A 27437-nucleotide genomic window follows, 5' to 3' on the forward strand; every position below is an offset into this window, starting at 1 on the left:
TCCTGGAGTACCAGAAGGGCAGCACTCATCCCCCATCTCCTCCTTTTCTTCATCTTCATCAAAGCGCAACTAGAGTAATAGAAGGATAATACTCATCCCCCATCCCCTTCTCCATCCTCATCAAAACTCACCTGGAACATCAGAAAGGCAGCACTAATCTCCTATTTCCTTCTCTTCTTCATCTTTATCAAGGTCACCTGGAGCACTAAAAGGAACGCCCTCATCCCCTACCTCTTTCTCCATCCTCATGAAAGTCACCTGAAGTACAAAAAGGACGGCACTCATACTCCAGCCTCTTCTCTTCTCCATTGTCTTGAAGGTTCACCTGGAGTACCAGAACAGGCTTGCAAATCACTGGCAGTCTGTTGGCCCTGCAGCCAGGTTACTTTTCAGGTTGCAAACCTTCAATGAATTTTTAATTTTATTTAATTCTAGTTAATTTAAATAGCCTCATGTGGGTAGCAGATACCATATTGACCAGTGCAGGTCTGGAGTCCCGGGTCCTTAGCCTGACAATAAGATCTTTCCTAACCTGGGCATTACTTCTCATCCGGTCTAGAGTTTTCTAATCATGCTGCTTTCACCTGCATCAGCTTTCAGTTTCTTGATCCAGCTGAGATACTTTGTCTTTCCATGGTTGTGTGCAGCCCTGGGAGTAGGACAAGACAAAAGTGGCATCTGAGGCACAAAATGGAATGATGTGCTCCCTCTCAGGGTGGTGCAGTGCAAAGTCTAGAAAGCTTTTCAGGGCTTTCCCTTCTCCATTAGTCCCTGCTCACCTTTCAAGTACCAGCTCAAATGCCTCCTCCGTCAGGAAGCCTTCCCCCAGCACCCCCAGACAGAACTAAGATATCCTTCCTTCAGTGTCACTCCTCTGTTTACAAAGTTTCCTCTACCTGTTTCACCATCCTCCTATACCGGGTCAGTTCCTTAAGATCAGAAGCCATCTGTCATTTATTTCTATATCCTCAATGCTGTCTTGGCCAGAAAAGGTCCTCATTTAGCACCTTTGAAAATTATTGAATTGAGTTATTGAATTCACCTGGACTGACCCACAGTGACAGCCCCCAACTTTCTCAAATGTGTTTTCATCTGGGGTTAAAGTCAGGACATACGATGTCAGCCAACAGAAGGGAGGGGAGGAGAAGTTATCACTTTCATGACTTTAAGTCTAACTTCTCTTGTAAGTCCAGCTAGACTTTTCCCATGAAAAGTGCCCTGACCCCCACCACACATTCCTCCACCTTCTACCCTCTGCCCCCCTCCCTCCTCTTTCCCACCCACAATATGGTCTTGCTCTGTTGGGCTTCACCAGAGTTTGGAGTCTGTTTCATCCCCGCCCAACCTCTCCTACCTCCAGGAGATAATTGGTTGCTGCTGGTCTTGGCAGCAACCTTGAGGCTACACTTGTACTTCTATCAGCACTAATTAGTGACTAAATAAACAGCAAGAGAGCCTCAGGATAGGCCCACATGCAGGACTTTCAGACTGGGTGGAAAATGTCAAGACATAATGAAACTCCTTCTCTGAATCACGTCTGGAGAATGAAAAGCCGGGGAGAGCCAAATCCTGAAACACATGAGAAAAATAGTAGAAGGGAGTACGGTTCTCCTTGGAGTTTCTTGCGCCTTTGTAACATCCTCAGGAGGAGGAAAATTCATGTGGTTGAGAGGAGCTAGGAGGTTGCCTTGCCAAACGTCTCCTTGCTCTGAGTTTTGCTCTGGGAGGTGTTGCGTGAACCTGTCGTGTTGATGAAAGTTTCATGTCTGTGGAATGTTCGGAAGAGGTAAAAGGGTTGAAGATTGCTCTAAAATGTGTAACACCTAATATGGGACAGGAAGCCACAGCTGTATGGGCTGCTTGGGGTCAGGGCTCATCTCAAACACATTCACTCATAATCAGAGGAACTGCATCCCAGAGAAGGGAGGTGACTTTGCTGAGTGCATGGAGAACTTTTGGAGCAAGGAAGTCTAGGTCTCAAGTCCAGGCTCTCTGACTCCCAGGTCAGAGCAATTTCTGCTGTAGCTCAACAATAGAGGGAATAGGGGTTTGGGAAACAGACACTGATATTTTTTTCTTAATATTCTCCCATTCCACTCTTCAAAATGCCCCCAGCAGAGAATGGAGGACTGAGAAGTTGGCTCTCTGCTCTGGGGCTGTCACATCTCAGTAGGAGTAGATTCAGACAGGCTCAGAAGTAGGGGCAGATGACCTTGCATCAAGTCAGGTTATTTAACTTGTTTGCTTGTGACTGTGGACACATCCCTTAGCTTTCCAGACTTCACTTTCTCATCTGTGAAATGGGCCTTGTAAACCTGACCTTTTAGGTCATTTGTGGAAATTAAATGAGATAATGGATAGAAAGTAGCTAATTTAACAGCTCTGTTTATGAGAACAGCTATCCTGTGCCTGCTTTTAAGCTACAGAGCTGCCAGCCTGGTGCCCAGGAGGCTGTGAACATCTATCATGGCTGGCTGGTAGGGGCAGGTTGGGGTAGAGATGCCAGTGAAAGTGGCCCCATTGGCTGCAGACACTAAATCCAAGGAGTCACCCTCACTCCCCATGCACCCCGCGGCAGCCCCACTGCAGGCTGGGCTGAGTTCTGTCTGGCTCTGCAGCAAACACCCTTCCCCTCTTCACCTCCCAAGACATCTGGAGCAGCTGACTCAAGCACCAATGAGATAATGTTTTTATTTGTTCTGTTTGTTTTTTGTTTATAAACCTGGGCTCCTGGGAGAAGCCAGATTCAAAAGTAGGTCTGACATGTGAAGGTCAGCCTTGAGGCTGACCACAGGGCTGAGGCCCAGCTGGGGAAAACACCAGGCCACCACACTTAATGGCCAGGCCAACTGCCTGTTGCACTGTTACGATGCTTCTCCTCAGTGTCCAGCCCTGGGCAGGAGGTCGGGGAGGCAGAGGCCCAGCCTTCTAGGACCCAGCCCTGGAGACCCACCAGGGCACTCTGAAAAAGCAAGAGACTATGATAGAATGCAATATGATCAAGCTGTGACAGCAAAAGCTTGCGGGCTTGAGGATTAAATTAGTTGTAACAAGTCTTCAAGAATAGCTAACAATTACTCTTATAAAAAGGGAAGCACAGGAGCTTTTGAAGCAGCAAGAAGGCTCTAAGCTCAGTTTTGGGAGTGGGATGCTGTGGTGCGAAAAGGAGGGAAGTTTTGGCAGGGGCAGGAGGGTAATCTAATTGAGACTGGGCCCTTCATCCTCTAGGCTGATGTATATCGTTATCATATAAACCAATATTTTTTTCTACCCACTATGTGCTGGAATCTATGCTAGGCTATGCTTTGAGGAGATCACAGAGATGTATAGGACTCAATTTCTGCCCCCGCAGTGCCCATAGGTCTGATGAGAAAGAGGATACATGTATAATCACACAATTGTGCAAAGCCTGCAGGAACACTCTGCAGCATCCCAAGCTCCTGAGCCTCTCAAAGCCTCAGTTTCCCCATCTGGACTTATACAATTGGTATCATAATTGTACGCTAGCTTCCAAGGCTTTTGTGCAACAGTCCTGTAGTAAAGCAGTTAGTAGTTAGTAGTAAAGCAATTGGCAGAGCTCCTAGCCCATTTTAAGAGCTCAGTAAATGCTACTTATTATGATGATAGTGGTGATAAGTGTTGTCCTGAGTCACTAAAGTGGGGGGCAGTGGATGTATGGTGAGGATGGAAAAGGTGACATTTGGTTTAAAACATAAAAGATGAATAAGAGTCAAGTATGCAGAGGGATCAATGCAGAAAGAGAACTGGCAGGGAGGAATGAGATGCTACTACATTCTGGGAAAACAATAGCAGCTTTGATATGGGTTAATATGAAGGCTGAGCTCCTTCTCGAGCATCTGCAGGTGCTTGGAAAGATGAAGAGTCACTTCAAGGACTTCAAGAATCTTGGATGTCAATGTATAGGTTTTGTTTTGTAGACCAATGGTTTTAAATCCTCTCCTCTTCTCTTCTTTCCTTCCTTTCTTCTTTTCTTTTCCTTTCTTCCTCCCTGTCTTCCGCTCTCTTCATTTCCTTTTGGCAATTGAACTTTTCGTTTGAAAGCAATCTTAAACAGAAGCCCAATATAAAGAATAAATAGAGGTGGAACTGCTGTTTGAAAGTTACCTACGAAACTATCATAGCTGGGAATTTCCCCAGAAAGCAGAGCCTGAGATAAGCATTCGTGGGCAGGTAGTTGCTTTTTGGATACAACCTGAGGGAACAGTAACAAGGGGGTGGGACATGAGGAAAGGAAGACAGCCAATACCAGTGGTGCCATGTCCAGCTAATCATCACCATGGACAATGGAGGCTGGATTCTGCAGGGACCTTCTGAGGACCATAGAGAAAGTCCTTCAAAATTGTCTGCCTGACGGTGAGAAATGGGGTCACAAAATCCACCTGCTTTCTGCCCCCATTGGTTAAGGATTGCCCCATAGGTGGTTAACTCCCTTGCATTTTCAAGTTTTCCTGAGCGTAGATGTTGAGCAGGGTCCCATGGTTGCCCTTCTTCTTGATGTTCCAGAAGCCCCAGGATGGTAAGTCAGCAAGGTGGAGGTGCAGCTGGGGGCATTGCCTAGATCCCACCAGCAATGGCTAGGGTAGAAGGTGGGTTGAAAAGATGTGAGGCAGGGCACAGGTGTGAATGTAAGATCTCATGACAGTTTGAGACTGGGGAGAGGTGAATAGGGACAGAAAGTCCATTTAGGCAACAATTGGTGCCATAGACCAGGTAATAAGTAGTGAGGGAGGGAGGCAAATCACTTGGAGTGAGAAGGAAGGGGAGGTACCATTTTTAGAACGATTAGAGAGCTAGAATCCTTGGGGCTTGGTGACCGCTTGGATGTGGGAGACGAGAGACAGTGACTGGAATGGTTTTTGGGTGTTCAGCTGGGGCACTAGACAAAGGGCGGTACTGCTCACCCAAACAAGAGACTCAGAAGTTGGAGGAGGTTTATTTATCCATTTGTTTTCATGGAACAGATTTTTTTCCCCTTTTCCAGGTGGAGAGAAAATGAACCCTCAGCTTTCCTGTAAGCCTCCACTAAGTGACTCCCTGTCTGCATGAAACAGAAAGAATTTCCAAAATCATGCAAGTGGGGTTAGGACAGGGTGGGTGGTGTATGCTTGACTTGCCTTTTTTTTTTTTTTTTTGCCTCCATTGCTCTTACATCTACAGAGCAACTACTTTCTTCTCTACTGGCTTGTAGGCACATAGAGTCCTGATGCTGGAAAGACCCTCTCTTTGTGTGGAAAGAAATGCTGGGAACAATGAAGTGATGCACCTGTGTTCATGCCGTGAGTTGGGATGTGAATGCTGACTGTAACCCAGGCCTGGTTCTTATTCCTCTTCCCTTCCCTTGCATGTCTCCTGTAGCTCCTTTCTGTTCACTGCCTGCTTTCTTATCTTAGAATGGGCCTAGAGATACCACGAGGTTTTGGTCATCATTCCCTATTCAAACAAGCAAGCAAACACAAAGCATTGTCTGTGTACAGCCTTTAAAGCATGCGATGCCATTTTCCAGTTACTGCCTCCCTTCAGCCCCAGTTATCTCCTCTTCCATCCAGGGTGAAACTGGTCCACCGAGCAGTAGTGTGATCTTTCCAAGGTCTCATGATCAGGAAGAAGAGGTGAGACCTGGATCTGAAACCAGGCTTTCTAGATCTTTCTCTATTTCTAATGTTGGGTTGAAATCATGTCCTTGGTGCCCCCAACATATATATATATATAAAAATATAAATAACATATGTAAGCTTCTAGCACATAGCAGCTACCCATTCGGTGCTATTTTCCTCTCTTTCTCCTCTGATCTCTTTCTATCAAACCATGCTGTTGCTCCCAAAGTTCCTCCAGCCAGTACTTTCCTGAGGAGTTCCTGGATTACTCTGTGCCTTTATAGAAAAGAAGAATGGTCAATACACTTCTTGCAGCCCAGACAATGTCTCTAACTGCTCTGAGCCTACATCTCATGGCCCTCAGGATAAAGTCCAGACCCTTAACTTGGCATCAAGGTATTCCACGTGCACCCCAACCTCTGTAATTCTGCCTTCTCTTTGAAACCATTCTGAAAGCACTGGACAGAGTTCCTTGTCCTCTTGGTTATAGCTCTACAGTTAAAGCACTTAAACCTTCGAAGTCATTGTCTGTTTGGGAAACTGTACCCACCCCAAGACTGCTGCTTGAGAGTCAGACAAACCTTATTTACATCATTTTCCTCTATGAATTAGCACAGAGCCTGGTACAGGTAAGTACTCAGTAAATATTTGTTGAATTAATGCCACAATCGATGTATACATAAACCAGTGAATCAATGAATGAAGGTAGTGATACGTGCCCTTAATGAACTTGCAGAGTTATTGTGGTACAGATATAACTATGAGGTTCCAGACAGATACAGAGCATTATTCCCATGGGTTTATAAGATGGACCTTGAAGAGTTAGCACGTGTGCTCATATAACCTGTATTGGCTGCTGTAGGCGTTGCTGTTCAGGTGGCAGGGCTGAGGAGAAACTTGCAAAGTAACCTCATGTATCTTTATGGAAGAAACCAGGTTGTAGTTTCTGAATGGAGCTTGGCATAGACAAAGCATGCAGTTCATATTTAGTATCAATAGTGGCAGATTCAAGCCATGGGGCAGTGTGTATTCCATGCAGTGAGTCACCTGGAAATTCCAAAATGCTCAAATTGATCTTATCTTCTTAACTTCACTCAAATTTCCTGAGTCTCAGTTTTCTCAGCTCTAAATGGAGCCATAAAAGGGAGCACCTCCCAGAGTGATTGTGTAAGAATTATGCAGATTAGACAATGTATGACTGTGGCTCCCAAGGTTCCTCCAGTTAGTGCTTTCCTGAGGAGTTTCTGGATCACTCTGTTCCTTTACAGAAAAACAAAAATTGTAACTAGACTCAAGCATTGCCTGTGTACAGTCTTTAGAGTGTCCAATGCCATTTTTCAGTTATTACTGCCCTTCAGCCCCAATTTTCTCCTCTTTCATTCAGGGTGAACTGCTCCACAGAGCAGTAGAGTGATCTTCTCATGGTCTTCCTAGTGACAACTGGTTGGAGCAAATGTTCACTCTCTAGCTAGCATCTAGACATAGAGTAACGAGCATCAGCCTAGTATGTGCCCTGGCTTGAGAATCTGCCCTATAGAAGTGCACAATATTACATTATGTACTTACAAAGATCTCACTTTCCAACTGGGGCTTGGCAGAGTGGCTCCTGCAAAGAAGGGTGGTGAGAAGAAAAATGGCCATTCTTCCATCAACGAAGCAGTGACCCAAGAATATACCGTCATCATTTCACAAGCGCATCCACGGAGGGGGCTTCAAGAAGCAGCCCCGCCAGACATTCAAAGAGATCCGGAAATTTGCCATGAAGGAGACGGGAACTCCAGATGTGCGCATTGATACTAGGTGCAACAAACTTGTCCGAGCCAAAGGGATAAGGAATGTCCCATGCGGTATCTATGTGCAGTTGTCCAGAAAACGTAATGAGGATGAAGATTCACCAAGTAAGTTGTATACTTTGGTTGCCTATGTACCAGCTACCACTTTCAAAAATCTACAGACAGTCAGTGTGGATGAGAACTAACCACTGATTGTCAAATACGTCAAATACAGTTATACAATTGTCACCACCCCCACTGCCCCGCAAAAAAAAAAAAAAAGACCTACAGGAAGCTGCTCTGAAGAGGAGAGCCATAGGCCACGTATCTTCATTCCTTCAATCTGCATGGTTGATTCTGGTCTTGTTTGGTTTAGAAAACAGCTTCATTTATTAACAGAAGGGCATAGGGCTAAGAATAGGCCCTCTGGAAGAAGGCGATTTGAAAGCGATAGGTCCTCAGGACCCCAGCCAAGAGACCTCAGGTGTCAGACCAGGCACTTGTCAAAGCAGGAAATGAGACTTGTGTCAGGAGTGAGGGGGAGGCTGGGGTATCAATGAGTACATCTTGTCCTAGATGGGGGTGTTCTGTAGCAGCCCAGGGGCACAGAGCTGACTCACCAGACAACAGACACAGCAGCAGTGACCAGCACATGACTGCTCTCAGACAGGAGTTGGCATTGGACTATGCTTCTAAATTATATATACCACACTGCTGCATTGATTCGGACAGCGCAGGGTAGGGCTGGACTTTTAAGCTGAAGGCCTTGTGGATTGCTGGAGATCGGGCCTGGGGAAAGCAGGAGCTGACAGCTTCATTCTCGCTTTTTGTACAGACAGTAGTTAAATATATTCTCTGCTTGACTCGAAGCTATTGTGTTGGTAAAGACCCTGTCCCAGTCTTTGGTCTTCTCTGTATTACTGGAACTGAGCATGATGCCAGGCACATGGGAGGTGTTCAGTAAATCACTGCAGAAGTTAAGAATAAACATGTAGAGCTGGGGAATGTGTGTTTTGGGGTGGGGGAAGGTGGACACATTGACCTAAGAAAAGTGTAACTCTAGGATTTGAAATCTTACCCTCTTCAACCTGAGACCTTCTCAGGTAATTGTAGACAGGATTCATGAACACAATTCCAGGGCGAACACACTTCATGTTGATGCAGAGTATCTGGGACTTGGAAGAAACAACTCCTTATCGGAAGGATAATTTAACAATTATGAGCTGAGGCCTAACAGAAGGTTACCTAACATGTCTGTGTCTGCTTCCTCATCTGTAAAACAAGGAGCTAATGCCTGTTCATGGGGTAACTGAGGAGTTGGTGACATGACATGTGAGAAATTATCAGTCCACAGCACAGCTTGATAAATGTTTGTTGGATGGCAAATGCCATTCTGGTGACTAAAGTTCACCATGGCTCAGTTCTGCTTTCTGCCTTGACTCATCCTCCTTGTTGTCTGCCAAAAATCATTCTGTGTCCAACCTAGTTCCTTCTCAAACTAAGAGGTCCATTCACAACACCAGCTGGCATCAGGTAGGAAGCCACCCTTGGTCATCTGCTGCTCATTATTGGGGAACAGACAGTGATGGACAGGCAGACTCTGAAAGTGGAGCTGAGTCCTGAGCACTGAGCATGTGATCCCTCATTGAAGCCACTTTGAGAGGAGAGGAAACTAGTCAGTAGTGTCACCTACTGCTGGTAGCAGGGTGGTCTTATTTTAGCAATGCCTCTGAGCTCATGCAAGTATCACTTGGGAAGCAGGATTAGGTTTGCTAAATATATAGTTAAATAAGGCAAAATATCAGAGAAGAGGCACAGATGAAGGTTATGGATTTATAAAGCAATAGATTGGGAAAAGGCCATGATAGTTTCTTTATCAATTCCCTAAGAAAAATAAGCACAAAGCAGCAAATTTCAACTGTAGAGAGCACGTGCAGAGACTCACAGGGAGAACCATTAGTGGGTTGAAGGCTGGGATGCATCACTGAAGAGAGGAAGAGAAGAGAATCTGTATTTACTGGCTGCATGACTTGAGCCAGGCCTTTCCCATGTACACTGTAGTCCTACATGGGAGAGATTACTATCTCTGTTTTAGTGAAATGGAAACTAGTGCTCAGGTGTGTTAAGTAACTCGCACACACCCATAATATTTGTGAGTGTCAGAGCTGGGCCTTGTATGTCCAAAGGGCATTGTTCTACGGAATCACACTGTCCAGGAGCCCTTCTGGTTTATAAAGAAACTTTTAATGTAAATCTTGTCTAATTATTGTGGCAAAGATCAGAGAAGCAGGACTTCAGGTTGAACCTTTTACTTAAAGAGAGTGTTGGGAATACTCTAATCAAATTTCCATTGCAGTCTACCACTCCGTTTTTGACATGTTCCCATAATGGCCTAGTTGTCCAAACCATGGCTCTATTGACAGGTGTATTCTCCTTTATTTCTCTAAAGCATGAAACTCCACCGACCCCATCTCTGTTCTTGTTTGGCTCTACCTGTCATCAGCCATAAACTAATCCCATACTCCCAGCTTTTCCCCCTGTTAAAAGCTCCCAGCTCTAATACAACTTCCAACGTGGAAGCCAGAGTGATCTTCTCGAATTCTGGATCTACTAATGTCCCAGCTTTGCCCTCACATGTAGAAGGGTTATCTCTTGCCACCACATTTTATCCAGTTCTGTGGTCTGGCATTCAATTTATCAATTTTTTTTTCAGTGTTTCAAAAAACAAAACATTGTTTTTTTCTGCTGTCCCAGATAAGAGAGCTTTGCTTAACCAAAGGTCATACTCCTTATACGAAAATTAATTCAAGATGGATTAGAGACTTAAATGTTAGACCTAATACCATAAAAACCCTAGAAGAAAATCTAGGTAAAACCATTCAGGACATAGGCCTGGGCAAGGACTTCATGTCTAAAACACCAAAAGCAACGGCAACAAAAGCCAAAATTGACAAATGGGATCTAATTAAACTAAAGAGCTTCTGCACAGCAAAAGAAACTACCATCAGAGTGAACAGGCAACCTACAGAATGGGAGAACATTTTTGCAATCTACTCATCTGACAAAGGGCTAATATCCAGAACCTACAAAGAACTCAAACAAATTTACAAGAAAAAAACAAACAACCCCATCGAAAAGTGGGCAAGGGATATGAACAGACATTTCTCAAAAGAAGACATGCATACAGCCAATAGACACATGAAAAAATGCTCGTCATCACTGGCCATCAGAGAAATGCAAATCAAAACCACAATGAGATACCATCTCACACCAATTAGAATGGCAATCATTAAAAAGTCAGGAAACAACAGGTGCTGGAGAGGATGTGGAGGAATAGGAACACTTTTACACTGTTGGGGGGGTTGTAAACTAGTTCAACCATTATGGAAAACAGTATGGCAATTCCTCAAGGATCTAGAACTAGAAGTACCATATGACCCAGCCATCCCATTACTGGGTATATACCCAAAGGGTTATAAATCATGCTGCTATAAAGACACATGCACACATATGTTCATTGCGGCACTATTCACAATAGCAAAGACTTGGAATCAACCCAAATGTCCATCAGTGACAGACTGGATTAAGAAAATGTGGCACATATACACCATGGAATACTATGCAGCCATAACAAAGGATGAGTTTGTGTCGTTTGTAGGGACATGGATGCAGCTGGAAACCATCATTCTCAGCAAACTATCTCAAGAACAGAAAACCAAACACCACATGTTCTCATTCATAGGTGGGAAGTGAACAATGAGATCACTTGGACTCGGGAAGGCGAACATCACACACCGGGGCCTATTATGGGTGGAGGGGGGGATTGCATTGGGAGTTATACCTGATGTAAAGGACGAGTTGATGAGTGCTGATGAGTTGATGGGTGCAGCACACCAACATGGCACAAGTATACATATGTAACAAATCTGCACATTATGCACATGTACCCTAGAACTTAAAGTATAATAATAAAAAAAATTAAAAAAAAAATTAAAAAAAAATTTACTCCTATCTTCTCTTCTAAGAGTATATAGTTATAGCTTTTACATATAGGTCTGTAAAAATTTTAAGTTATTTTTGGTATATTTATTTTTAGATGGTTTATATCATTTGATTTATACAATAAATTTACTCTTTTTCTATTAACATTTCAATTACGTACTGCAGTTTTATAGAGAATATGTTGATGTGTGTGTATTTATTTGTAACCATTAGCCATTCTAAACTCTAAGAAGATTTTAGTTCTTTTTTTTTCAAGGTTAAAAAATGGAACAATGATTAATTTTTAAATCTCCCTTTTTGAATAAATTGCTTTTTACTTTATTTTACTGACTTAAACATCCTAAATAATGTTAAATAATAATAGGTGATAGTAGACATCTGTATCTTGTTCTGAAATTTAGTGGTAATGCCCCTGGTGTTTGTCCAAAATTGACTTCAGATATTCTTTACCATGTCAAAACTATCATTCTATTCCTTCTGTACTATTTCTAGTTGAATCCAGACAGTATGGTAAATTTCTTGTTATCTGTTTTTTGCACTGTTAATCACTTAATGAAATGATATAATGCAGTTATCAACATTTTTAGTATTGAACCATCCTTGCATTTCTGGAATGAATCCTGCTTAGTAAAAGTGCATTATTCTTTTAAGATACTTCTGTTTTGGAACTGCTACCATTACATTTATGATACTTGCACAAATGATATTGCCCCATATCAATATATGACAAATTCCCTTTCTTGAACCAAGCCAAACTACATTTAAAAAGTAGGTAAACAAGGAAAGGCCGAGATGAGGCTTCAGGATCTAATTTTTACTTATTTTGGAGAACCTGATAATTGTTCATGTGACAAAGTGCTTATATCACAGTTTCTCATTTTAAGGTTGGCAAAGCATTGAAAGGAAGAACTAAAGCATCACAGGGCAGTCTCAGTAAAATGACAGTAATACAGTAGTTACACAGTAGTTATACAACCTCAGTTTACTGAGGGCAGTCTCAGTAAAATAAAACTACAATAATACAGTAGTTATACAAATTACAATGATACAGTAGTTATACAACAATACAGTAGTTCTACAGTTGTATACAGTAGTTAGACAACCAAGAAAACTACAATAATACAGTAGTTTTACAACCAATAATACAGTAGTTAAGTGTTCAACCAATAATATGGTAGTTAAGTATTTACAGTATGCCATATGATACCATACTTGACACTATACATATATTAGTTCTTCTCCACCTCCTCCTCCTTTTTGGCGGGACAACTTATTGAAATATTAATTAGTGTTTTCCATATGATAGAAGGTTGGAAAAAATGTGTATGGAATATATGTTCTTTTTCCCTGAGGGCATTATTAGCGCCTTTTGTGTTGCAGCTCTGAAAAGAGAAGACATCTAAAGAAAGGCTCTTATCTACTCCTACTCTCTGGCCTTTGTTTGAAGAATGTATTGAGATACTGAGGGAGGCTGGCATATGAAGTGGAGAAGGAGGCAGAACTGGCCTTACAGTGCACACACGAACCCTGCCTTCTACTGAGATTGCAAAGTAAGTGAAGGTTATCATCTTAGAGCCTAGGGTGGGGGAGCATGCTGTGGCAGGTCCCACCAGTGCCAGGAACTCATGCAGCACCTGAGGAAAGCCAGGCCGTGAGTGATGGGGCAGTCCACGGTGCCATGAAATTGACCACTGAGAGGCAAAGCCTTAGGACATTTGCAAAAAATGCTTTAGTGTGATGGCAGAGTTCTCTGTTTGTGAATGGAAACATTTTCATTTTACATCTCAGTGAATAGCTGTGAATTTTAAAATAGAATATATTCTTCCATTTATCAGGTGCCATGGAAGTGTCCTCAGTCTTTGTATGTAGCCTAGAAAGGAGGTGAGTGTTCCCTCCCACTCTGTCTTACAAAAGTTGCACCTCAGTGTTGGGGACCAAATTCCTATCTTCTATCTATACAATTCTCATGCTAACCTTAGAAAGTTTTTAATCATTATTCATTTTTAGATAAGAAAATGAGACTAAGCAACTGGTCCAAGTAACTGGATGTTATCTCAAGTTAACCTCCTTTCTCATGGCTGAACAATTATATTATACTATGCTGCCTTACATTAAAAATATAAAGCTATTCCTTACTAAGGGACTACTTTATGCCATGCACAGGGCTAGATGCCATATATATATATATGTATATAAAATTTCAAGGAAGTTCTTCCTATTACATTAATCATTTCATTTTATGGTAAAGTAGAAGATGGGAATTATTTGGTAGTTGTTAGACCTAGTGTTTAGTCCCAGTTCTGCCACTAGCTTTGTACATTAGTTTCTTCATCTGTGACCTGAGAATAGCAAAATTTGCCTTTTGATATTATCATGAGTATTGAGTGAGGTATTAGAAATAGCAGGATCTTGTTAACTGTAAAAAGATGTGCACACATGGACCCTGCCTTCTACTGAGATTGCAATCTATACTGGTCATCTCAACTGAAAGTCTCTCTTCAGCAGTTACCAAGATACTGAGGTATACATTACAATGCAGAGGGACCAGGACACCAGGAGTTGGACACTAGCCTTGGAAACTGATTGTTTATATTTGTGTGTAGTCTCCTTGAAGCAGAGGTTAGGTCATACATAGCTCTTCTGGGTCTGGCAAAGTCAACTGGAAACTGCTAATGGCCAATCATCCTATAAGATTGCTTCTTTCCAGTCCTCTGCATTCGGGGAAGCCAAACAAACAAGAGGTACTTTCATCACCACTCCAAGGAATCTATCTTTGACAACTTCCAGACAGCAGACACACTGGAATATGTAGTCCATCCACAGAACGCAGAAGGTGATCTCCCAATAGAGATCAAGCCATCTCAAGAAAAGTTCAAAAAGACTCCCTGAGCAGATGTCTGCCCTCAGGATAACATCGAGGCACATGTTTGTGCTCTGAGGTCACCGCATGGTGTTGGCTACATCCAGAGTTGCTCAGGACAAGCTGTTTGTTAATCCAGGCTAGTAAATGAGAGGGAGGGGTCTAAGGTATTGGTTAAAGAGTCACCAAAGTCAACCTCATTGGGTCAAAGCTTGGTTGAACCCAGGAAGTAGCCAGATTATATCAAAGGCAATGGGGATTTCAGGAAAAAAGTTCAAAGAAAATCATTGAGATTTAACAACAGATTTCTTTTTCCATTAATATTGGGAAAGTGTGCCTGGTAAAGAAGGCACCGGGGGACCCAATAAGCACCGTGAGGTTACAGACACATCTTTTACTCTTTGCTTATTCTGTATTCCAAGGCTTGACAATGCCTTGTATATACTTGGTACTCAATAAATGTTAGTTGGCAATTGAGTGAATGAGTATTTGGGCAGTAAGTGGGATGGTCCCAGTTGCTGTATCTAAATATCTGTACAGCTTAACAGTTCCTTGCTTATGTAGAAATAAATTTTGCACTAACCCCCAATTTTTTTCTCATGAGGAATCACAATGCCAGATACAGAGAAGAAACAGACTTAGGTTGTTCTGGACTCAAGGGTCCTGGGTTCCAGTTTCAGCCTTAGAGCTATTCTGAATCTTCACCTGTCTACTTGTATGACATAGAGAAATCATGTAAAGTCAGCTTTCTTATCTGAAAATTTGAAGTGGTATTTCTTACCTCATGAGGCTTTTTTTTTTTTTTTTTATAATTCCATGGAAAAAATGTGTATGCTCTGCCAGTACTTTCTGAAGGGTTGCAATTAGGAATAAGAGAAACCTGCTTTGGCATCAGAGTGTGTTCAGATCCTGGGTCTGCCACATAGAAGCAGATTGTTCTCAGGCTAGTCACTTAAATTTTCTCAGTCTCCTATTCTTCATCTCTAATAAAAGGATAGTAATAATATCCACTCCACTGAGTTGAGGGGATAACGATTGCAAAGTGTTTATACTGTCCAGAATATAGTAAGTGCTTATTATTATTATTAGAAAGAGAAAGCAATTTCTCATTTGGAGATCAGATTTTGATAAGATAAAGATGCTTACTATGCCTTAAAGATTTTTCTTCTTCTTTTAAAAAATGAACTTTTAAGAACATAGCGAACCCACAACATTGAGTTTCACTATTCAATTTTAAAGTCAGCATTTCAATTTTTGCATTATTTTCCTCTTGCTTCTTTTGGAATGGAACCACCAAAAACATGAAAAGACTTTATAAACTGGATAACATCTTCTGCTGTTTCCCAGGTCTTTGGGATAGAATTCAATTTCATGATGCAGTTAAGAAAGAAGTCTAAACCAAGGGACACTCACCACACGGCAGCAACATGTGGCTATTTCTCTAGTGTGATTTCACAGAGAATTTTTAGGTCATCCAGGGTTTCTGTGCCTCTAGTTTTTCATCTCTCAAAAGGGGATTCCTGACTCATAGTGTGGGGTGAGGTTGAAAATGCATGGTATAGATGGAAATGCTTTCTAACTGGAAGGTGACTAAGGACACAGGTACTATGGTGTGGTCCTCAAGGCAAATTCTTCGTGCTCCTTTCTTTTTTCTTTTTTTCTTTTCTTTCTCTCTCTCTCTCTCTTTTTTTTTTTTTGTATTATACTTTAAGTTCTGGGGTACATGTGCGGAATGTGCAGTTTTTGTTACATAGGTATGCACGTGTCATGGTGGTTTGCTGTAACCATCAGTAACTATCAACCTGTCATCTACATTAAGTATTTCTCCTAATGCTATCCTTCCCCTAGTCCCCCACCCGCCAACAGGCCCTAGTGTGTGATGTTCCCCTCCCTGTGTCCATGTGTTCTCACTGTTCAACTCCCACTTGTGAGTGAGAATATGCAGTGTTTGTTTTTCTGTTCTTGTGTCAGTTTAGTGAGAATGATGGTTTCCACCTTCATCCGTGTCCCTGTAAAGGACATGAACTCATCCTTTTTTGTGACTGCACAGTTTTCCATGGTGTATATGTGCCACATTTTCTTTATCCAGTCTACCATTGATGGGCTTTTGGGTTGGTTCCAAGCCTTTGCTATTGTGAATAGTGCCACAATAAACATACATGTGCATGTGTCTTTATAGTAGAATGATTTATAATCCTGTGGGTATATACCCAGTAATGGGATTGCTGGGTCAAATGGTATTTCTAGTTCTAGATCCTTGAGGAATTGCCACGCTGTCTTCCACAATGGTTGAACTAATTTACACTCTCACCTTTTGGGTCCCTGGTGGTTGAAGCACCTTGTAAGCATCCTCCTCTTTACTGCTTAATGAATCAGCCACAGGTCTCAGGAAGCTTATGATTTCTTTTTCTGCCCTGATCTCTGCCCCTCTGAAATGGCAGCATTTTCATGATCTTCTTCCTTTCACAGCTGACATTTTCACTTCTTATTCTGATATCAGAGGCTGCTCATAGAAATTTTGAAACTCAAAATTCTCAGTCCCATATTCCTGCTGCTTTGTAAACTTAACAACCGACCGATGGCATCCCATAGGAAAGACTGCTCTTGCAAGAAAATGGCTCAACAACCTCCTCCCATCATTTTTCTCTTGCTTTCTATGAAGACCTAGGGAGTTTGAATGAATCCCCTGTTTAGGGCTTGGGGAGGACAGCCCGGCCTGGAGGGCCCAGAACTAGAGCAGGTTTCTGTCTTGGGCCCACAGGGCTCAAAACCCAGAGGATTCATCAAGCCAGGATCCCTGGAGACAAGCCTAGGTCCAAATACCTGGTTGTCTATGTTGTACTCTCTTGTTTTCTCAAATGCTGCTCTATGTCTAACTTTATTCTCAGAATATTATGAGATAGGAATAACTTCCTATTTTTCCAGATTAGAAACTCAAGGCTCAGAGAGGTTCAGTAACCTCTGTGAAATCACACAGGTCAGTGACAGAGCTGAAATTCAAATACAAATCTGACACCTAACCCCACATTCTTTTCCCCAATAACAAAGGACCTTCAGACATTGGGAATTAAGATAAATTTGCAGGCTAAATCCCAAAAATATTTTGCCCTGATAGTAAATAAATTTTCCAAATGAAAACCAAGTATTAATGAATAATATCTTAAAGAGTTCTGAGTGCTGGGAATGTCGGTGATAGTGTTAACAAAAATCAGCAGTTGCATCAGCTGGGCACTTTTCCTCCTGAATATTCTAGTCTCAAACAGCCAGAGGTTATTTCTGATTACATCAGCAGCCAGGCAGATCCAGTTCAGGAATCTCGAAACCACATATGTGACTCACATGTCATTGTTATAACAGTAGGAAACACATTAACTTTGCTTTAACAAGCGTTCATTGAAAAGTCGGGTTTCCAGAAACCAGTTTCTCGGTGTGCTTGGAGCACATAATCTAAGCCTTTTTCCTGATGACAGTGTCCTTGCGTGAGGCTGTACATTACGTGATCTGACAGCTTAACAAGACAGTATCTGCTTTTATAAACTCCGTGTCCTAGCACATTCCACTGAACTTGTAGCAGGTGACTAATGAGTATTTCACCACCATGATATTTTGAGTTGCAAGCTATAGGGACTATCATTTGACTGAACAATACTTTAAACATGCTTGCAAACACTGTAATAACAAAATATTTCTGTTGAAGTCACAAACAAGAGTTCCTTCGGTCTAGCTCAGAACTGTCAATAATGCTGGTCTGTTACAGATATTTTTGAATGATGGAAGACAGCGCTTATGGTTTTCCAAATACATGAAGTTGATTCTTTTTTAAAACTGTATATGCTTAAAATGAGAACTTTTTCATAGTTGGATGACCAATATGGGGTCTCAAATACTTATCCTCTGGTGTTGGTATGGAAGTTGAAGACCCAAAGCATAGTCTAGAAAATGGAAACTTCAGGGGACAGAAATTATTACACTTAGATTCAGCCAAACTTGGTTTCCATGTCACATCCTGCTTCTCTCCTGGCTACTTGATCTAGGAAAAGTCACCGACCTTCTCTGTACCTTAGCTTTCATGGGAAAATAATGATACTTTACAGGAGAATGTGTGAGGATTAAAATAAGATGATAGGTAGAAGGTTCCCAATACATAGTAAGTGCTCAAAAATAGAGTCTCATTCATTTTTTTTTGTCTCCATGGAAGCAGTGGACAACCAGATAAACAGAGAAACAAGTTCTGAAGGCAAGAGACGAGGGTTGATTGAGTGTGTGGAAGAGGAAATTTGGTAGAGCCTGAGTTACTCAAGGGGAAAGAGGAAGAACCGAGGAGCCCAGTATTACTGAATGCCTACCACTGTGTGCCAGAGATTAGAAGGGGTGTCAGAGGAAACAGGATAAACTTTTTTAAACAGACATGAGAGTCCAACTTGTGTGGGCTGGTTTGACTTAAGAGTGATGTTCCCTGGGGTTTTCTCTTGCCTGCCTTTTTAGGTGTTACAGGGAGAAGGAGAAAGGAACATATGCTTTTGTTTACTCCGGGGAGGAATAAAAGAGAGACAGAAAATAAACAGAACCTAAAACTGGGCCATTAAAACTCGGATAAAATTGAAATGGCAATGTCTTGAGATTTCCTTGCTATGTTATAGGTTCCTGGGCATAAAATGATGGAGCACCAGGGTTCTTGTAGTTATTACTGGCAAGTTAAACGAAAACACACCCACAAAGATAAAGACCTGATTTGATAGTCCTATAGATTTTGGATTGTTTACTGTAAGGGAAGTAAGAGCAGCTTTATTTGGGTTTGGATTTGTGTTTGTAGAGGAGTTTTACGTGGGTGATTTTGCATATAATATCTACTTTCCAAGAGATGCCATCATCTGCAGAACGGGGAGACGTGCTCCAGACTTGCTCATAAAAATCTTTATCACTGTTTGGGAGGTGATTTGACTAGTCTTGATGGGCAGCTGGATAGAAAATTCTAATGAAGGATGGGATGTGACCAAGCTCATATGCCCACAGAGGCTCAGCAAACAAGACTTTGCAGCAGCCTCTATAAAGTGGCTTCAAGAATTTATTTGAACAGTGTCCATCAAAATGTGAATGTATACCAAAGAGCTAGTGTAGACTTAGACTGAATTATATCTATGCATTGGGGTGTGGTATGAGGCAGAACCTTCCCAGTCCCAACCTACCCTAGAGTTTAACTACTACTGAAAGATTGTTGACTGTTTCTTACTATACAGATACCAAGTTATGTTAGAAGTACATCAAGTCTGGGCCAATAAAACCCATTGTTTGAATGACACAAGTGAATGAGTGGACACGTTGATGCTCTGCCCAGATCCTCTCAGATCCCTTTTACATTACTGTGTATCCCCTTCCTGACTTCTGGGTGCCTTCATGTCTAACAGACAGTGCCCTTGGGCTGCTAGAGCCACTTTGCCTAGGACCTCAGAGAGCTGGAAGTACCTGAGTTTGCAACCTGCTGAAGTGACCCATGCCAGTGATGGACTGTAATAAAGAATATGAACCCTCAGTCTCCTTGCCTTGAGTCTGAATGAACTCTAAGGTGTAATTTCCACTCTATAGACTCCCTGTGGGATCAGACTGAGGCTGCATACTGCCCGAGATTATACCTTGCTCAATGTCTTCTCCTTTCCTTTCCTGCTTCCTGAGCTCCTCTGCTAGGCTGTCCTGGGAACTCTCCCCTAATAAATCACTTGTACTTGAATTATCATCTCGAGGGCTTCTCAGGAAACTGACCTAAGGCAGTACATTAATCCAAATGCTTCATATTGAAATGGTGTGTGTGTGTGTGCATATGCAACTTAATTATTGTGAGCCTCCTTTCATGGCATGAAGGGGGCTTCTTGGATGAGACCTTAGTTCTCTCTGAAGGGATAAAGTTGATTCTTTCCACCCCCATGAGGGGAGCAAGGCAGGGATCCCTAGGATGGGTTGCAGCCTGTCAATGTTAAGAACATCCACAGCCCTGCTGGGTGCTATGAAGAAGATGGTGCTTTAACTCATCACAAATCAAGGGAGAGGGAGAGAGTGTGAGAGCCAGCAGCCTGCTGTTGCTTAGGGTTGGGGAATGCCAAGTGTCCTGCGACCTCTATAGCAGCCACTATTTCAAGCCTTGGCAGCTGGAGGTGGTTACAAGTGGCCACCTTCATGAATGTGGAGAACACACACATTTTCCCCGAGAATTCCTAGGAAATAATGGGGACATGACATTCTGCTATTTTTCAAGAGATGGCTATCAATTCAATATTTATTTAGACCACATTACCACACATTTCTAATAACCCAAAAAATATGATGCAGGCTTATTAGGCTGGGCTGCCTGCAGGGATTGGAGACTCGCCATCAATGGAAACATCCAAACAGGGATGGAATGGGAGGGGCTCTTGTGAGGCACCTTGTAGCTGGGATTCCAACATCAACTGAGTGAGAGGGAATCACCTAGGTGATCCTTTCAACTCCCAGGAATCAGTAATTCCATAACTAAGGAGAGCATGAGCATGGCAGGGACATTGTGGCATTTGCTGCTTTTCCCCACAAGGGAATATCCATCATCGTTTGCCACATTCCTCATAACTCCTCCTCCTGGGTCCCTGCTAAAGAGTGACAGGATTTAAGCTGGATAAAACAAAGGTTGTGAATTCTACAACTCAGCAGGCAGGCAGAAGAAAACTCCCTCTTTCATCAGGAGCTGTGGTTTCGTCAGTTGCCTGGTTTACCCGGCTTTTATTGCACAGGGTTGGGGATCATTGGAGGTTTGGGACACATAGCAGGCAGGCTTGGCCCTGCCATGTCTTCACTCCAGGCAGACATCTGTTACCCCATCTTCCCCTCCAGTCCTTGCAACAACACTTAATTACGTGACACTCTGAGCTCCACCACCACTTGCCTCACTTGGCTCTATCCTGCAGGCTTGCCTGCTGGGTTATTCCTGTAGGATACACAAATTTTATTTTGGTGCTGCTGCTCCCATGTGAGACTGAGTTTGAGCTTCATCGATGATGTAGAAAGGATAACAAACACATGTGGAGAAAGTGAGAAGAATGGACACTGGAGCCAGGTGAAACCAGCCACCTCAACTTTTTTAACTTCCTGGTTTTGACTGGGTCTTTGAATGAATAAAGCCAGTTTGGGCCCAGATCTTATTCATGAAACTTAAACTTCAAATATATGACATGTTTTCTCTTCAATGCAAATAGTCACTCTAGGCTCTGAGTTGGGGTATCCAGGGTCTCCTCAGGGCATGGTGGCTGGAACTCATCCCTTTTCTTGGAAATTGTCAAAAGAGCTGAAAATTCTGGAAGGAGCAAGAGGCAGAAAATAAATTGGCCGGGCGCGGTGGCTCACGCCTGTAATCCCAGCACTTTGGGAGGGGCGGAGTGGATCATGAGTCAGGTGTCCAGAGACCATCCGGGCTAACATGGTGAAAGCCCATCTCTACTAAAAATACAAAAAAAAAAAAAAAAAAAAAAAATTAGCCGGGAGTGGTGGCAGGTGCCTGTAGTCCCAGCTCCTCCTCGGGAATCTGAGGCAGGAGAATGGCATGAACCCAGGAGGCGGAGCTTGCAGTGAGCTGAGATCGTGCCACTGCTGGCTGCAGCTAAGTGAAACAAGACTCAAAAAAAAAGAAAAAAAAAGAAGAAAAAATAAATCTGTCCCTACTTTGGAGTAGAACAACAAGGCTATTCCTCCTCTGAGGGAAGCCATGGGATCTGGGATGCTCATAGCCAAGAAAAGCTAACTATCGACATAAGTGACCAAATGGAGCAGAGGAGAATAATCGACAGTTTCATGGAAAACTCCCAGCTGTAAACCCCTTATTTTCACAAGTCAGGGTGGTTATGGAAAAGAGGGGAGCAGATCTGTGCCCTTGACCTACCGTCCTAGACAACACAGACTGGAGAAGAAAGGGTTAAATGGTGTGTGAAGGACTTGAGCTACTCTCCCTCTCCATTCACATGAAATCCCACTGGGATATTCTAATCTCCTTGGAACACGCTGCATTATCTGTACTTTTAGCACAGCTCACGTTTCAAATGGCAGGCTGCAGAGCAATCTGATTGTTTTATAGGCCCAGCCAAGAGAGGAGCTCCAGTTCCTTTCTCCTGGCCAGGTGCCCTCTTTGAGGGAGAAGACCTGTGGTGTATAGAGACTAGCCAAATGCTTAAAGATTTCAGAAACTTCAAAGGCAGGGGAGGAGCCAGAAACAATAAAAAGGAAAATGATAAACATTCAGCTTAAAGACGGGCTGCGTTAAAATCCCTGAGAAATTACTCCGAGCAGTTAGAGGCCGATTCTCAGAGGCCCATGGCAATGTTCCATGGTGTTACACAACGTTCCAAGAAGCAATTATTAGCTTTGTTTTGGTTGTGATTAATACAGTTAACGACTCATAGAGGCGGAAAGACAATGGAAATGAGGACGATGAGCACACAGAAAGGGGTCCCTGCTCCAACCCAGCACTCTCTGACGAATAAGGGGAGTTCATCCCATCTTCAGGGTGTCTAAGAGGTCTTCACCCATTTTGAAAATACAGTTTTGAAACTATTATATAAGGAGAAACACAATTTTTTTTAAATAGCCCAAAGCCCTTGCTGTTGAATAGCAAAAGGAAATCTGCTTTATTAAGGGACTCATCGCTTCCTGTGGGCAAAGCTTTGCCATGGGGCTCAACATCATTAAGGTCACGTCTGCAGAAAGACCAGGAGAGAGCCAGAGTGATCAGCCGAAATGTTTAGGTCCAAAATACTGGAAGGGCTTAGCCTGATTCTCATGGGAGACTTAAATAGCTCAAGTAGGAAAAAAAAAAAAAAGTCAGTAGATTTAAATCAATGCAAAACTCTATGTGAGCATTTACTATGTGCCTGACACTTTTCTAGGGATGTGTTTTGTTTCAGCAGACAAGACAAAGATTCCCTTTTCTCGTGAAGGTCACATTCTAGAAGGAGATACAGACACAAAATAAAAGCCACAATGATACATCATCGGTTAACGTTGACAGTGCTATGGAAAAGAAGAAAGCTAAGCATGGGAAGGAGTGTTAGGAGTGCCAAGGGCTACCTGGGGAGGCAGGAAACACAACGAAATGGGTGAAGATGTTGGGCTTCATCAAGATTGAGAGATCCAAGCAAGGCATGGAGGAGGTCATGAGGTCAGCCTAGAGGTTTCTAGGGGGCATCCAGGAAGAGTGAGGGACAGTATGCCTCAAAGGGGCAAGTCAGGAATGTGCTCATGTGTGTCAAAAGAAAAACAAGAAATCCAGCGTGGCTACGGTGAAATGAGTACTGAGGCAAGAGGACGGAGGTTCAGAGAAACAAGGGGTTGAAGGGAGGGCCTGAAAGGTCTCAGAGACATTGTGAAGATATTGCCAGAGTAAAATATTGCAAACACTATGTCTGAATGCTCTAGGAGACTTGAATAGCTTAGACAGAAAAATAAAAAATATTTACATATATACAGAAAAAATCATGTAGTTCTTATCTTCAAGAAGCTCACAGTCAAGTGGGTAAGATAGATAAGTAAACAGAATTACAATCTTACGTGTGATAAGTAGATACTACAAAAGACAAAAGCTTTGACTTGGGAGCAAAGGGGACGATTTGTGATCTCGTTTGGGGGAACCAGGGAAGATTTCCTAGAGGAGAGGACACCTGGGCCTACTTGTTAAGTTGCAAACAGTCAATTTGTTAGGCATTTCACCCTACAGATTTGCCCATAAAGACACTTATACTCCAAGGATGTATGTGGTTTGTCCCAGTTACCCCGCACCTAAGGTACCAGTCTGGTTTACCTCCTACTAGAGCAGTTGCCTGCCTGTGTGCAGACCCAGTTTCAGCTGTGTTTGAGGTTGTTTTCCTCTAGCTTTCTGCTGAGGTCATGAAATGAAAAGGCTTGGCCACAACGGAGCTTCTTAGGAAACTCTGAGCTTGCCTTCTCCTGATGTTACCGGCTGCCCTCTATAGGAGTGTCTCCTAACTGGGGACTCTCCTTCAGTGAAAATCTGGACTGTGAACATTGTAAAGATGGCCCTGTGCAAATGAATTTTCCGTGCTGGTAAATCTTACAGCAGAACAAGGAAGACCTATAATCAAACAGAAGATATGTGGGTAATTTAATTAGAGATTCACTGGAAACTTAAGGTGTTCAAGGTGAACAACCAGAACATTGAAATGTATTCTTCCTGGTAGACTAGACAGTTTGCAAAGTTTGGTTTCAGGCATCCCTGGGTACATATGCAGGTTCAATCACTTGCTGGCTATGTGATCATGGCTCTGTTTTCCATCTCTGTTACATGGGATCATAATACTTGTCTTTCCAAGCTCCCAGGGCTGTTCTGAGGATCATGGAAATACATGGTAAGCTGTAAAACACTATACCTGTGTTGAATGTCTTCCTTTTCAAGGTGACTTTAGGAAAAAAAAAAAAAAAAAGTTCATTGGTTTATTTAGTCAATATGACACACTTCTGCAATCATTTGAATCCATGGAATTTTCATATTAGAAATTACAAATATTAGAGAGATTCTTATTTAAAGCTCTCATGTTACAAATGAGCAAAAAGAGGCCCAGAGAGGGAATGTGATTTATTTAAGATTGCACGGCAAGTTAGAGGTAAAGCTGGACTGCGGTTCCCTGACTCATCTTTCCATGTTCTTTCAAATAAATTACAGTATATAATAGAAGAGCATGTGAAGGAAGATTCTTCCTGCTTCTGACTGAGTCAGAGAGACAGAAAGTATCATTTCCTTCTGGGATTCTTCCACTGGAAGCACACCGCATTTTCCTTCTATAGCAAATACTTTCACTAGTTTTAAAGGCATTCTTTTTTCATAAAATCTCTTAATCCAGCACTTGCATAAAACTGCTTTCTTTAATTCTTCCAGTAACCCAGTAGGTTATTAGTAATCCCATTTTGTAGATGAGGAAACAGCCTCTGAAAACTGAAATGACTGACCCAAGGTCACATCCAGGAGGCAGCAAAGGTGGGCTCCACCTTTGAAGGCATTGTGCCCCTGTATCTTTCCACCACATCAAAACCGTATATGCTACTTTCTCTTTTAGCCTCTGGCAGAATTTAGATGTCTGCATTAGAAAGGAGGTAATTAAAGAAAGCAGCTGAAACAGTGAAATCTATCTTTATGAATCAACCTAATAAGTAGAATTAAAATTGCAAATTAGACTTAGAGGATAACCTGATTTTTAATTTTTTTTACAAGATTGAAAAAATAAATAAAGATAATGTTTTCCATATACACAATGACTTTTATCGAAAGCAGTTTCACAAATGTGATAGAGATGAATCATATGTAGGATTTACGAGTGAGTCTAACATTTAGCAATGTGGGATGCCCTAGTAGAGACAGTGTCTGTGTAGTAACAGGAGCACTGAAATCCGAACTGCTTTTATCAGAGATGCCTGGCAGATAGGATAGATTCATTATTATTGTAAATATAAGAAAGTGTAAAAAATGAGTAAAACTCACCCACGTCTAGATAGCTAGAAGCAATTATTCATGATATTGCTGTATGTTTCTTCCTTCTCCCTGAACATTGCCTTTTAAAAACTTTGTCTGGAATTAGACTGTATGTGAATTTGCACTTGATGTAATTAGTATTATTTACTATGATATATAACATGTTTCAAAAAGATTATATTTAATGGATGAATCACATTCCATTACTGAAAATAAAAAATATGTATTAGAGAAACACCCCCAAAGGGGAGAAAAACAATGACAAAAACCAAATGCAGAAAAAAAATGGTGAGCTGAGTTGCAGGTTTTAAGGCAAAAGATAAAGTCTTTACGAGAAGACAGAATAGACTCTTGTTTCAGTGATACTCTGCTCCCTAGTTCTTGTTCACATTCCTGAGGCAACATTTTGGTTGATTCTTTCAAACTGGCTGTGTGTGCTTGTGCAGGGATTGGCCAGCCTTTTTTTGTAAAGTGCCAGAGAGTGAATCATTTCGGTTTGAGGCAATACAGGCTCTGTAGCAACTACCCAACTTTGCCATTGTAGCCTGAAAGCAGCTACAGACAATATATCAACCAATGAGTGTGGCTGTGTTCCTACACAACTTTATTGACAAAAACAGACAGTGGATGGAATTTGGCTCTCCCTGGGGCATTCGTTTATCAGACTTTGCCTGGGCCTGGCTCTGTGCTAAACTGTGTATAGATACAGAAGTGTTTTGTCTCTGCCCTCAAGTAACTGGGAGAGATTAGAAAAGGCATCATTGCAATGTAGCATATGAAGAGCAATAAATAAGATGCACACCAAGTGCTGTGAGATCAAAGAGAAGGAAGCAAGCCGATCTCCTCTGGGCAATAAGGAAGGCCTCACAAATGAAGGGATCTAGTCTGAGTTGCAGAAACTGAGTAGGCGTTTATCTACATGTGCCTGTTCAGTTGGCTGTGTGTTGGGTTTCTTCTCCTATAAGGTTTGGGGGTGTCTCCATGAAAATTCCCAAGTCCTGGGCTTGGCCCAGGCCAGTAAAATTTCCCAAGAAACTGGTGGGCACTTTCCAGAGCAAACTTTACTAAACCATTGCCCTGGATTATTTTTTATCCTTGTTTGATCAAGGTATGAAAACAGCGAAGCGGGTGCCTCTTTGAAGTCCTTCCGTGTTGTGTCTATTTGGTGTGTGTATACATGTTATACAAGGTACTAAGGATGAAATCACAGGGTGTTGTTACAAATTCCACCCCCAGCTATGGGGCAACTGCATTATGGCATCCAGTCAATCCCATAATGAGTGCCTACTGTGTGCAAAAGGTGGTTTTCTGTCCAAAATAATGATCGATCCTCCATTTCCAGCACCACCCCCACCAGTAGCAGCAGGACAATTGTCAAAGGGACAAAGGGTCCCGAAATGTTTGCTTTAGAGGGAGCAAAGAGAATGAGGAAGTGGAAAGAAGAGGTATTTGTTTTGGGGTGTGTTAACTACTTCTCTTTTAGCAGGAATTTAGCTGAGGTGAGGGTTAATGGTTCCATTTCTATTCTTGTTAAGAATAACCAAGCTCTCCAGAGATTCTTGAAACAACTGTGCTATCTAAATACACAGTATTTTTCACATACTTTCACGTTAATCCCCTAGCTCTGTTTAAATCAGCTGCTAATAAAAACTTAAAACAATTCCAATAGATTTCCTTTAGAGAGTGGTAAGGGAAAG

At 42.2% G+C, this 27437-nt stretch overlaps 1 pseudogene; it reads left to right on the forward strand.

The window, feature by feature from the left end:
• Positions 1–5489: 5489 nt before the first annotated feature.
• On the forward strand, positions 5490–10257 carry LOC116270053 (annotated as a pseudogene).
• The last annotated feature ends 17180 nt before the right edge of the window (positions 10258–27437 follow it).

Source organism: Papio anubis, chromosome 13, assembly GCF_008728515.1.
Source record: "Papio anubis isolate 15944 chromosome 13, Panubis1.0, whole genome shotgun sequence".
Classification (NCBI taxonomy): Eukaryota; Metazoa; Chordata; class Mammalia; order Primates; family Cercopithecidae; genus Papio; species Papio anubis.